The sequence below is a fragment of the Pteropus vampyrus genome, unplaced genomic scaffold (genome assembly GCF_000151845.1).
Source record: "Pteropus vampyrus isolate Shadow unplaced genomic scaffold, Pvam_2.0 Scaffold45, whole genome shotgun sequence".
NCBI classification, from domain to species: domain Eukaryota; kingdom Metazoa; phylum Chordata; class Mammalia; order Chiroptera; family Pteropodidae; genus Pteropus; species Pteropus vampyrus.
The window spans coordinates 7846175-7861311 of record NW_011888826.1 but is presented as its reverse complement, the minus strand read 5'-3'; positions in this window follow the sequence as shown (position 1 = coordinate 7861311).

The window sequence follows — 15137 nt, the reverse complement described above, 5'->3', positions numbered from 1 at the left end:
TGAATGATTAGTTTTTCATGTGTAGCATAAATACCCTGAAGCCAGGCAAAGACACACTCTTAGTTATAAGATAAACAGTTCCCAGAGATTGCTCAGAGCTATGAGATGGTAGAGTTACAACCTGCCATAGTCGAGATGGGGAGTTCAGTAGAGAAACCAGGATGATCATCGTAGCAATAAGGTCAATCCATACCTGCAGTAAACCTAGTCCAGACCTACCCTAAAAAGCTTTTTAAAAAGGCCTCGAAGGATCAAGCTGCTCTACAAAAATTTAACTATCAAAACAAACTTTGACATTTTTTACAAACACTCCAGGCAAAAATGCAACGAACAAAATGGCCAGCACCCAATTAAAATTTACTGGAATATGAAAAAGCAGGAAAAGCTTACCCAGAACCAGAAGAAAATTAGGACTGTAGAAACAACCAAATATGACAGAGATGATGGAATCAGTAAAAAAGGACTAACACAAAATTACAAGTATAATTACGAGTATAGAGAAAATGTAAGCCTCAAGGCAAGGGGGAATTTATAAAAATGAACCAAATATTACTTCTAGACCAAAAAAATACCATATGGGAATTGAAAAGTTCCTTACAGGCTTAACAAGTTATTAGATATTTATAAAAACATTCAGTAAACGAACACATAGCAAAAATTGATAGAGATAGGTAGGCAGATAGATGATAGATAGATAGAAGACAGACAGACAAACAGACAGATCCCCCGCCTGTGGGGGAATGTAAACCAGTCTAATGTGTGTGTAATTAGAGCCCCCCAAATGGAGGAAAGCTAAAATATATTTGAAGGAATAATCCTGCTGTACTTGCCATTAGAGCCAGGAATTTTTTTGTCAATTCTTTGGGATTTTATACATAAAGAACCTTATTATCAGTGGACAGAGACAGTTTTATTTCTTTTTTCCAAATCTAAATATTTTTTTCTTGTTTTATCTTATTTCAGTAATTTGGACTTCTAGGACAATATTGAATTGGAGTGGGGAGAGAGTACAATCTTTTTTTTTTTGACTCAAGCTTTATTTCTTTGTACATTTGTACCTGAGGATCTCACTGAATTTTTTAAAATTAAATTTATTGGGGTGACATTGGTTAATAAAATTATATAGGTTTCAAGTGTACAGTTCAATAATACATCATATGTATATTAAATTGTGTGTTCACCACCCAAAGTTAAGTTTCCTTTCATCACCTTATACTTGACCCCCTCTACCCTTATCCACTTCTACCTCTCCACTCCTACCCTCTGGTAACCACTAAACTGTCGTCCATGTCCATTAGTCTCTATTTGTCTTATTCATTTGTTGCTTTCAGTTTTACATCCCACATATAAGTGAAATCATATGGTTCTCAAGAGAGAGTACAATCTCGTTTTGTCCATGATCATAAGAGGAAAATGTTCAGTTTCTCACCATGAAGTATGATGGTAGCTGTAGGTTTTTTGTAAATACTCTAACAAATTGAAGGAGTTCTGTAATCCTAGTTTTTTGAGACCTTTTATCTTGAAAGGGTGTTAAATTTTGTCATGTCCTTTCTCTGTATCAAATGATACAATCATTTGATTTTTCTTTTGAGCCTGTTGATAGGTGGATTCCATTAATTAATTATCAAATGTCAAATCAGCCTCACATAACTGGAATAAATCCTAATTGGTTATAATATGTGATTATATTTTCATACACTGTTGGATTTAATGTGCTAATGTTTCATTGGAGATTTTTGCATCTACGTGAGAGATATGGATCTGTAGTTTTTCTTACAATGTCTTGATCTGGTTTTAGTATTAGAGTAATACTGGATAGAATGAATTAGGAAGTGTTCACTTTGCTTCTGTTTTCTGGATCAGATTTTGGAGAATTCGTATCAATTCTTCCTTAATTGACGTCTGGAAATATTTGGTAGAATTCACTGTTAAAACCATCTGAGCTTAGTGCTTTCTTTTTTTGGAAGGTTTTAAATTACTGCTTCAGTTACTTTAACAGATATAAATCTATTTAGATGATCTATTTCTCCTTGTGTAAGTTTTGGTAATATATTTTCAATTAATTGGTTCATTTTATCGAAGTTGCTAAATTTGGGGGCATAAAGTTCTTTATAGTATCCTTTTATTATTCTTTTAACATCCATGGGATCAGTAGCGATGAATACTCTTACATTTTTGGTATTAGTCATTTGTGTATTCTCTCTTTTTTCTTGGTAACTTAGCTAGAGATTGACTTTATTTTTTCTCTTCAAAGAACCAGCTTTTGGAATCATTGATTTTTCTCTATTGCTTTCCTATTTTCATTTTCATTAATTTGTGCTCTAATTTTTATCATTTATTTTCTTCTACTTGCTTTAGACATATCTTACTCTTCTTTCTCCAGTTTCCTAAGGTGGAGCATAAATTATTAATTTTTTATACTTCTTTTCTGTTATATTTATTTAATGCTATAAAAATGCTGTAAATTCCCCTCAAAGTACTACTTTCAATGCATCACATACATTTTGACAAATTGTATTTTCATTTTAATTTAACTCAAAATATTTTAAAATTTCTCTTGATCCTTCTTTGACCCATGTGTTTTTAGGTATGTTGCTTAATTTCCAAATATTTGGGGCTATTCCAGCTATCTTTCTGTTATTGATTTATAGTTTAATTCTGTTGTGATCCGAAACATATTTTTCGTCCTCAAGAATGAGGTCTAGCCTGATAAATGTTCCATGCAAGCTTGAGAAAAATGTTTATTCTGCTGTTTTTCAAGGTAGTTGTATGTTTATATCAGTAATATCCACTTGATTGATAATGTTTTTCAGGTCAATTATATCCTTAAATCTTATCCATCTATTTTATCTACCCATACTGAAAATGTTGTGTTGAAATCTCTAATTGGAGTAGGGGAATTACATATATATATATATATATATATATATATATATATATTTTTTTTTTTTTTTTTTTTTTTTTTTTTATTTGCAGTTCTATCAATTGTTGCCTCATATATTTTGACAACTTGCTGTTGGGTACATTTAAGATAATTTGTTCTGCTTTTTCTTGTGTAAAGACAGAGTGATGACTTCCAAGATCTTCACATGTAAGACAGAAACCAACAGTCTGTTTTACCTTAACTTTTAACAATTCTTTTATCACTGATATCTTGATATTCAGCAAATCTCTTGTGATTTCAAATAAGGTTACATTAAAATTTATATCAAATTACAATTCTGTGAGCACTCCTCTTTCTCCCATCCTTGTTCATAAGCACATAAATTATTTGAAATTCTCTAAGCTTCTAGATTAATGTGTCAGTCAGAAGCAACTCGAAATATCTATGTTCTCTCTCTCTTCAGTGTTTCCCAGTAGTGAAGCTTGCTACAAAGGCAGTGTTAGGAATCTCTCTGCTGTCAGATGACCATGGCCATTGTGAGATGGCCAACGTTTGTTCTCAGATATTTTGTTACCTGATATTTCCAAGGTTTCCTCCCCTTAGAATGCTAGAGAAGTATACTGAGGTTTGAGGAATTGAAAGGAGACTGATATGGTTGTGCTATTCAAATTAAGCCATTGTATAGTCCAAATTAGACTGGAGAGAGAAAGACAATACTGTAGACGTTAAAGAATCTCATTAGGATGGTCTAGAAAGGTTTTAAACTTAAGCAGGTGAAATCTTCTAATGTGCATGTAGTCGAACTCACCTAGCTGGCAAAGATGTACAGGTTTTTGTTCAAGGCCCACTGTCTTCTAAAATATATTCTGTTTCCACAAGGAAGACTCGCACATATACAATGCACCATTCATAACCTAGTGATAAGAGAAGTGGTGCATTTGAAAGACTATTAAGACAGTTATCGTGCAACTCCAGCACTCTGTTAATATTATTTGACTTCAGTCAATCTTCTTCTCCAGTTCAGGGATAGACCAAACTTAGCAGTGTTTGAGTGTAAAATTAAAAATGCGTGCTAACGAACACATTTCCCCCAAAGTTCTTTGCATGCAGCATCCATCCTGAGGGGAAAATACTCCACACACAGATCGTATCTCCTTTGTATTTTGCCCACCATGTCAGACTTGACAGTCTCCATACTCTTTCTAGTATAACTCAGAAATGTTTACACTTGTCTCACCCACATCCATTCAAATGTTGCATGCTCCGAACATGCAGAGACTTTTTCAGACAATGTTACCAAACATCTTCTTGTCACAGCCTCCTCAGTAAATTGGCATAGAACCACCATGACCACGGGAAATGAGGTGCAATTGATAGAGAAACATATTGTGTTTGTCATTGACGTCTGGAAATATACCTGTGTTAAAAAAGGATATTTCCTTTACTGCACTAAAAACACTTCTGTTCCAACAATGTTTTTGCATTTAATCTGATATATATAGCGTATTTTATATATTAAATTAAAGTATATGTACATAAAATATACACTTTATATGTTTTAATATATGTCTATTTTTCAGGAATCTTTCTCTCCATATATATATATATGATTCAATATATATATATGTAAAATTTCCCCCCTTGATACCCCCCAAACCCTCTCTAAACGGAATATTATCTCTTTATTTTTTTCTCATCAAAAGAGCTGTGGTGAAACTTCTTCTGGTTAGCATTTAAATGGTCACAAGAAGCCATTTCTCTCACATTATAATAAATTTTAAAAATTAGATAAGTTAAAAAAGTCATAGTTTTTTAAATACCATCAGAAATCTTAAGGTACATAACATTTTAAATAAACTAAACTCAGAGAAAAATGATTACTTCCTATGAAAGGAGATTGTTGCTTGCTTTCATGCCTGGAGGCAGAGTGGAAAGAAGATAAATCCTTTTATAAGCAAGGGATGTTCCATAGGTAAGAAGAAACTAACCAAATTTCTAATGGAACTCTTGGGATGGCAAGAAAGATTAAATTTCAAAAAGCCCCAGAAGGGAAGTGTTTCTTCAGCCATCCACAAATTCTTTCCCGTAATGACTCTACATATATGGAAACATGGTAAATTCTGGGGCCAAAACAAGAAGTTAGGGTGCTGTCTCCTGAGGTGCACCATGCAGGTCAAGGTATGGTTAGAGAACTCACTAGCAGCCCAAAGAGCTGTCTGTAAAGCATAAAAGAATCTTGAGAGTTTCACAGTTCTTAGATCCCAAGGCCTTTTGAAATGCAGAGTCTAATCTTATTATCCAAATATTTGCTAGGAGTAAGCTCGAATGAACAAAAGCTCCAGCCAATAACAAATCCAGTTCAGTACGAGCTTAGATCAGGTCTCACAGAGAAAAAGGCATGTTCTGTTCCGAAATTAAGTATCATTGATTTCTTGCCTACTATTTTTTTATATACAGAAGATTCAATATACATTAAGACATTACATGACATGCTAAAATAAAACAAGACAGAAAAATCAGAAAACTATGATTAAAAATAAAGGAAAAAAATTGTTATAAAGAGTAGAACCCTGTATTGGTTTTTAACAGAAAAGGACATTAGAGTAATTACTTTAAAGTATGTTAAAGAAAAATGGTGTGCTAATAGCATAAAGTTAATAAAAACTTCAGCAGAAAAATTATAGCATTGAAAAAAACAATATCTGAAATGGAGAATTTGTCTGGTGGACTTAACAACACACTGGAAACAGCAAAAAAAAAAAATCTGTAAACTTGAAGACAAATTCTTTTGACTCTATTAAAAAAGAAGCAAAAAAGGAAAACCCAAATGACTGCAAAAACTAGCAGAACAACAGAGATATGTGATACAATGTCGTGATCTATTGTGCTTGAAATTTAAATCCTAAAAGAAGAAGATCTAGAAAAAAAGGCAGAAGAATTATCTAAAAATATAATGGCCAAGAATTTTACAAAATTGATGAAGAACATTAACATGTATACCCAAAAAGCTCTGCAAAACACAAGCAGAACAAATATAAAGAAAATCTTGCCTTGACAAACTGTTGAAAACCAAAGCTAATGAGAAATTTTTAAAGAACCCATGGAAGCAGGACTTCTGGAATTTCAGAATGAGGAGCTTTGAAAGTTCTCTTCCAAAAAAACAATAATAAAAGTTTTTAAAAAGTCAAAATCAACTATTTCAGGGGTCTGAAAAAGGCTAAAGAAATATAACAGTTTGTTTATTCAAGAAAAACTCCTGAAACAGGATCTACAGTAGGTCGCCCTGGGGCAGTTCCCATCTCCTGAGCTCTGCGGTAAAACTAGTTGTGAGAATGGGCAGTTCTGCTGCTGAGGGGGTCAGCTTAATTTGAAGAGGAGTGAGGAAAATCTATATATCCAAGGATGTTGCCAAAAACAATGACAGTTTTCATGGCAGACAGCTGGGAAGGGTCAACATTGCAGCTACATGAAGCTTCAATACTTGTTAAGGCAAAGAATACGATCAGAAATGTGATAGGGATTGTGGAGAATGAGACAGCTAGCTATAGTGAGACTTGATAAGCTTCAGGACATTCTGGTGATTTGGAATGTTCAGTGCATGCTCAAGAAATACAGAAGGATCTAGCTATCTACTCACCGCGGGCTGAACATGAGGCTTGCGTAAACAGCAGGTAAAAGCCGAGGCAGACTTATGAACTGTTTGAACGTTCAGTGTGCGCCCTAATCCAACACAGAGCCTTAAGCAAAGGGTGGAATTCTTACTGGTTCAAGGTGTGTAAGTAAAACTCTGATGAGTCATTGGCTAACCACTAAGCTATACTAACCCAAGGGTAATATCTGGGAGTCTAGGTTTAAAAGCAGAAATGAAAAGAAAAGAAAAACCTTCAGTAGAGATATGACTAAGAAAACAGTCTATAAAATTAGTCCAGGCATAAAATAAGGAAGAAAGAAACAAAAAATTCAACAAAAATAAACTTGCAGGGATGCGGATCAAGAGAACCCAGTGTTGCTACAATATGATACCTAAAATTTCATATCTGATTAACAACAAAAAATAATGAGAAATGCAAAGAAATAGGGAAGTATGGCCCAGAGGAGAGAGGCGAGAGAGAGAGAGAGAGCTAGCATTAAGTAGGAGCTGTGAGAGATCTCATGCGTTGGACTTAGTAGACAGACTTCCAAGCATCTATTATCGATATTTTCAAAGAACTAAAGCATATTTTTTAAAAGTAAAAGTATAATGACAAAAAGATGGAGAAATTGTCACAGCCAGGAGTAGACTAAGGAGCCAAGAGGGTTAAATGCAATGTGGTACCCAGATTATATCCTAAAGTGGAAAAACTGGTGAAATCTGAATGTAAAATCTGTAGTTTAGTTAATACTATTGAACCAACACACATATTTTTAATTTTGACACCGCTACCATGGTAATTGAAGCTATTTAAGTAACAGAAGACAATATCTGAATTCCTCTTTAACCTTGAAGTAGAGAAAACCTTTCTACCAAGAAAGAATATCTAGAGATAATTTTTAAAAGATTGACCACATAAATTTTTTAAAGAATAGCTGACAACCTGGCCTGAATTACTTGCAATGTATACAAAACAATATATATTAAGACAGCCTCTTAAAAATTAAAGAATATGGAATTAATACCCCTACAGGGAAATAGAAAATTCACAGCAAATGATATAAAATGGTCCTCAAAGCAATCATAAAAAGGAAATTCAAAAAATCATTAAAAATGTCTTCAGTGCATAAAAAATTGTTCAGATTCACTAATAATTAGAGATATGTAAGTTAAAACAACATGGAGATACTAGTCTCACCTATCAGACTAGCAAAAATTATAAAATATGACAACATATTCAGCATGGTAAGGCTGTGAAGAAACAGGCATTATCATACAATAATGATGGATATGCAAATGATACAATTCTTCTGCAAGGAAATTTGGCAATACCTAACAAAATTACATATGTAATTACCTTTTTATCCAGCAATTCCACTTGTAGGAATCTGATCTGAAGATATATATCTCCAGCATTATGAACATACAAATGAACAGCATTATCCATTGTAAAATTTTGTGGATGCAAAATATTGGAAACAACTTTAATGTTTGTACATTAGAAAATGGTTGAATAAACTATAATAAATACATCTAGACAATGGAATACTATGCAGCTGTAAAAAAAAGAAAAAGAATGAGGAAGATCTTTGTTAACTGATATAATTTTCAGGATATTTTGTTGAGTGAGAGCTAAGAGAGAGAATATCTACAGTATATTATTCTTCCTATAAGAGAAAGGGATATATAAGAAAATATTCATATATCTCCTGATTTGTCCAAAGAAATACTGGAGGATAAAGCAAAAATGAAAGAGAAATTGGTTGCCTAAGGGGGTGGGTAGGAAAGAAGAGTATGGAAATGGATTAGTAGGAATGAAAGGGAGTGACGCTTCTCAGAGTGCATCTTTTTGTGTAGTTTAACCATTAGAAACAGTCATGTTTCACATGCTTCCAAACATAATTACATAAATACATCCATAAATAAATTGCTTAATATTATAATTGCACTGAAAAACATGAAGAAGAAAAGAATGAACCTATTTAACTTTGAAAAACAGTATTTTTAACTGGGTTCTGTGAGGCTGAAGACAACATTTTGTGTAGAAATACAGTGCTCAATATATCTGTTTCTCACAGGAGTATTTGTTAGCAAATTTGTAGCTATCTTATTTTCTAGCATGAAAAAATAAATGAATATATACAGCAGATAATAAGAGCCAGGTTTCTTACTTATAAAGGAATTAGAAATAAGAAAAGAGAAGAGGAAACTAGAAGAAATTTTGCGGTATTTGATTTAAATCAGAGCTATCAATTAACAGGATCATGAGTTAATATCGATAACCTTCAATTAATCAAATATACACACATTTATACACATATGTACATATGTGTATATGTGTGTGTACATATTGTGTCCACAAACATACATATATGTTTTTAATACATGTATGTGTGTGTGTGTGTATATATATATGCGTATATATATGTATACACACACACACACACACACACACACACACATATTTTATATATATAGGTGTGTGTGTACATGTGTATGGAGATTACTATACTTACATATAATTCCTTCCTCTGTTCACTGAGAGGGCTTCTGAGAAATGCCACTCCAGTATGATTGCTTAGATTTTGATTTCTAAATACAATTCTCCAATAAAAGGAGGCTCTGCTCCTTGGAGATCTGGTTGCTTCCAGGACTGGGGCAGGGAAAATGCAAGATAAGCCTGGAACGTCGTGTGATACCAAAAAATAAAGTACATGAAAAAAGCACAAGAGCAGGTGAAAAGTACTTAGAAGCCAAATGGAAGGAGCTACCATTGGCCAAATATGGAACAATTTGATCAACAAAATAAGTAATGATAGTATTGGATTGTAACCCACTGAATCAAATAAATATCCATGATTACATAGACATACACGGATGAATGAATGGTGGAGAAGGGAAAGTTCTTTCTTGCAAAAAAATTCCAATAAATAGATGTAGGAGAAATGAGCAAAGTACAAAATTACAAAATACAAAATGAGGGAGATACCACAGTAATAATTTTTATAGGCAAGATCCACAAAATCTGTGCTGAAATCTGGGAGTTAAAACTTTTTAGAGAAATAAGATATTGGTATAGTCTTAAAATATTTTCCCAAGGTATTTATTGTTAGAAAAGAGAAAACAGTAATTTTACAGTAGAGAAACCCAACACACACCCGCTTATTCAAGGAACTTAGGTTAACATCACTGTAGTGTCATATCAGCAGCCAGAACCATCTGCTATGATGCATTGGAGAAGGGCAGTCATCATTTCTGTGCTATTATTGCCAAAATATGTAACCCTCAGTTTAACGATGAGAAAAATCAGACAAATCAAAATCGAGGAAAAATTATGTAAAATATGTGGCCAGTAACATAGAAAGTGTCAACGTCATGAAAGACAAGACTGAGGAACTGTAATGTATTGGAGGAGGCTAAAGAGACAACAATTTAATGTATTCTGGGATTCTGGATTGGATTCAGGAACAATAACAAAGAAGGACATTGGGGGAAAACTGATTGAATGTGAATAATGCCTACAGTGTAGTTAGTAATATTGTACCAACGTTAATTTCTTAGTCTTGATCATTGGACTATGGTTATTTAAGTGGACGACATCAGAGGAAATGGGCAAAGGGTGTACATGGACTTTCTGTGCTGTTTTGCTACTTTGGCATGTCTAAAATTATTTCAGAATAAAATTTGAAAATATAAAAGCCAGATCTTTTGGCCCTAACATAGAAAAAACTATATAATAAACTAAATGAAAAGATGATTAAGTGAAAATAAGCAATTTCCAAAGTAGAATTTATAATACAATTACTTTAAAACACTCACACATGTGACTATGGCACAGCCAAACAATAGAATATTATTTAGCACTGAAAAGACATATGTTATCAAGCCATGAAAAGATATGGAAGAACCTTAAATGCATATTACTAAGTCAAAAAAGGCAGTCTGAAAAGGCTGTATACTATATGATTCCAACTAAATGACATTCTGGATAAATCAAAACTGTGGAGACTAAACAAATCAGTGGTTGCCAGGGGCTAGGAGGGAGAGAAGGTTGGACAGCAGAGCACAGAGGATTTTTAGGGTAGTAAAATATCGTGTATGCTCCTGCCATGGTGGATGCGTGTCATTGTACATTTACACAAGCCCAAAGAATGTACAACACAAGGAGTGAACCCTGATGTATAGTATGGACTCTGGTGATCATGATGTGTCAATGTAATTTCATCAGCTGTAGCAAATGTCCCACTCTGGAGGGGGCTGCAGATAATGGGGGAAGCTATACAAGTGCAGAGGCAGGGGCTATGCAGCAAATCTCTGTACCTTCCACTCAATTGTGCTGTGAACCTAAAACTATTCTAAAAAATAAAATCTATTATTAAACAAAATACACTTAAGTGTGTAAATATATACATATATATACACACATATATATACACACACACATTTATTTATGTATGCATACATGTATATTTTTGTTTACATTAGTATATATCTAAAAAGTCTCTAACACTAAATATCAAATTGTTCACAATTGTTTTTGTGATTGGAGGAGGGGGTGGGTGATCAAAGGGGTCTTACCCTTGCTACTTTATAGATTTTATATTTTTTCTGTCATGTTTGAATTTCTATAATGAGGATAGATTTTGAACAAAACAAAGGTATTAAAAGTAAAATACAAAGAATATGTTTGAAAGTTAGATGAATGAAAACCAAGTTGAGAAACAGTTCGCTTTATCCGTAGTCCATTAAGTACCTGATATCCTGAAGCGTTGCTCCAGTCAACCTCCTGTATTCCAGTTGGTATCTGTGTTAGACTGGAAAGATGAACAAATAGAGGAGGTGTAAAATATTTAAAGCCCACGGAGCACTTAGACCTGTCAGAATGACACACACACAGCCCTTAAGCTATGGCTTTTAGGTCAGAATCGCTCATTTATGTCAGCTGTAGCTACAGTGCTGCTTTCTTATATTCATTTAGTTATATCCTAAAATTAACAATAAACTTTGATGCATATTAAAGTTCTTTTTATTTTCTATCCTTCAGGTCATGTGCAATGGTTTATAGTAGCAGATTATATTCAGAGTGATTTTTAAGTATTTAAAACACATAGAAAATACATTTATAGTTTAAGGTAGAAAATTTCCTTCATATTACCCCCACCTCCCATCTCATGTAATTCTTGCTGATGTTGTGTCTTGCTGTGTTGTCAGAATGAACTAAACTTCTAATGAGCCTCATTAAGCTTACTCATTTTCTTCATGGATCACAAGTAAAGTTATTGCCACTGCCCATGTGGTTTTTCCATGCGGGGACTGCCACGTGCCAATGATACATGCAATGACTTTGGCTGAGTGCTTCTGAAAAAGGAAATGAATGGATATCAGAGTCTCTTAAAACAGGACCTCTGGGAGACCCAAATTAATGTTATTTTCATTTCAATATTCTTTATCGTTAGACTTTGATGAGTTCTTATATCTATATGGTATTTCATGTGGTAATTATATCCTGCTTTTACCTGTATTTTTAGTCCTGTATTTATAATTATGTCTCATCCTTCTCCCTGCCCCTCCTTGCCCCACCCCAGTACAATTTGGTGATTCATAAAGAATGCCATCGTCTTTTAAATCAAAAACTAAAGCTATGAAATGATATTAGGACAATGATATTAGGACAGAGTAGTTTGTACTCTAAAATTTTCATTTGATCTGTATAGTCACTTTGTTAATGAATCAAAGTAATTACAAAAGTTGTGTCATTTAGCATTACTATCCTCTGAAGAGAGTTTTTTTTGTTGTTGTTACTATGATTCATTTTAGCCAATGATGGTGTTGTTTGGCATTGAAAGCCCTTGCTAGTTTTTATCCTTTATGAAAGAGTAATATATAGATTAGTAGGGACATAAGAAAATGATGCGATAAAGACAAAATATCTTTATTGTTAACAAATATCTTTATCTTTATCAAAATATCTTTAACCTTACTAAATTAACGGAAAGTGCTATTTTAAGTTAGGGACAAAATTAATTTGCATCCCAGGGCTCCAAATTCATTCCCATTACTATGACATACTTTAAAAATGTATATTAATGTGAATTTAAAGTACTTTTTATTTTCAAAACTCCTTGAAAATTTGGGAAGCCTCTTGAGGTACCTAGATTCAGCCAGAGGTATTTCAAATTAAGGATAAGAATTTCTGAAGATGCCAACTCTCATTTTCGTGTTCGGTTCTTTTTGTCCTAACACAGGGAACTGCAAACATTTTTAAAGGATCAGAAAGTAAATATTTTAAGTTTCGTAGCACTCGGTTTTTGTCTCAGCCACTCATCTCTGCCATTGCAGTACAAAGGCAGCCTTGAAGACAGTACCTTAATTAATGGCTGTGGCTGCGTGCCAATAAAACTTTATTGACAAAAACAGGAAGTCAACTAGATTTGGCTTACAGATCATCACTTTGTATATTAATACATTCCTGATAAAGTACAATTAAATCAAATTTGTCCCAATCAGAACAAAACTTGTAATTTTCTGGAAAATCAAATAAATTGAAGAATCTGCAAACTGAAAAAAAAAAAAAACCTTATGTGTATCTCTTTAAAAAGTCTTTGAAGTCACATAAAATTCCAAGTGACTGACAATATTGCTAAAAGAATTAGGATATTCTACAGCTTCTCATTAGAAATGAAGGCGGGTGAAATGATCTGTCTGACATATGTATATTACATATAAGTAGTTAGCAGTTCAGAAAGGTGGCGAGACCTGCCCAAAGTCTCACAGCTACTAGGCACTAAGCTGAAATCCATTTACATCCTCTATTCTTGTCTTCATTGTATACTATAAATATTACCATTTAAATATTAAAGAGCTTTATGATATTTATGATATCTATACTTTCTGGTCTTTATAGTTAAATATCCAGGAAAACGTAAATTATATTGGAAGGTGAGCACAAACGGATTAACAACGCCATTTGTGACGTAAGTAAAGCTGGCACTTTCCCTCTCATACATCTTTTCTCGAAGGATGGAGTCAGGTAAAATACAACTCTCTGAAGATTCACATTCAGTAGAGAGAAGAAGCTGAGCCCCAGAAATAGGGATTTATTTTTCTCTTCAGCCTCTTAGATATGACACCTTGACAGATAATATAAGCAATGTAACATTGATTAGAGGTAGGAATTGGTCAGTTCATACAAAAATGTAAACTGTGCTCCATTGCTAACTTAACAATAAACTCACAACTTTTAAGTAATGAGTTTTTTAATAGGAAACAAAACATAAAAAAATATTTGGTATACATAACAGAAAAGCCAACTTGCATTTCAGCCATGATGGAGTAACTACAATCAGATTTACCTCTCCACAGTAAACTGTCAAACTACTAAAAACTTGAAGCAACTATTTGCAGCAGCGGACAGCAGCAGCACAGGCCTGTGAGCTGTGAGAAGGGAAAACCCATGCATGTTACATCTGTCTCAGCTTTCTACCTGAGAGTGTTGTGTCGATCCCAGTGTAGGAAAGTGGAAACTGTAGAGAAAAATGGTTCCAGTGAGGTGATGGGGCAGAGATTCGAGTTTAGGGGTGCCCAAGAGTCTGGAAGGAGGTGTGGGGAGGAGGAAGTCATATCCTTTCCATGACCTAACCTGGGAGTCACTGATATCATTTCTGCAACTTTCCGAGGCTCAGCCAGACCCTAGGGAGGGGAACCCGGGACCCACCACTTGGTGAGAGAAATGTTAGCGGCACATGGTAGAAAGAGCTTGTGAGATTGCAGGAGCGGGGAGGGGTGGTGGTGCTTATAGCCTTATGGAAAATACAGTTTGCCATGATATTAGAAATTACTTTACATGGAAATGGACTAAGCATCTTGTCTTAGGTCTGGTTCCCCCAGGAAATTTTAAATGTCAAATTTTAAATGTCAAATTTTAAATGTAAAAGGTAAAAAAATACTTAATAAACATTTGTTGTATTTAGGACATTAATCTCCCCCTTGGAGTTCACAGAGTTCATTTAAAAAGGCAGAAAGTAATAGAAAACTATGGAACTTCTCTTCAATGGTCCAGGGTGCCCCTTGTGAGTGGGGCCAACAGTAGACTTTCGGCAGCTGGCAGAGGCCACAGGTCTCATCGAAATGGACATGTGTGGGCCTTTGCTCTCCTCGCACCCCAACAACTGCACAGAGTAAGACACCCATGTTGTAAGATAAAACTGTTAAAACCGTGAGGAGCCAGTGTCGGAGCTGACCCAGTGCCAGCGCAGCTGGCATTTCCTTATTTTATAACCATTCATTATAATCGTCCATTACTATGCTATTCGTTTCTTTGTCATGAAGTTGGCTTCGCTTTATTCAGTAGGACTGGTTTCTTTTTTTGTACGCTTTGCCTTTGGACATAAACATTACCTGAAAGGCAAAACGCTTCACTTGCCTTAAGCTAGTCACTTGTTCTCTTCAATCATTATACTTAACCTTCAATGACAGTTCTCTTTAATAACTACACTGAATCTTCAGAGCTGTATTTTACCTGACTCCATCCTTGGAAAACTCCGTGGTCTTTGGGAGCCTTAGTCTCATCTGTTATCGGAGAGTCTTGCTGCAGGAAACAAGTCACTCAGCCTGGGCCTGAAG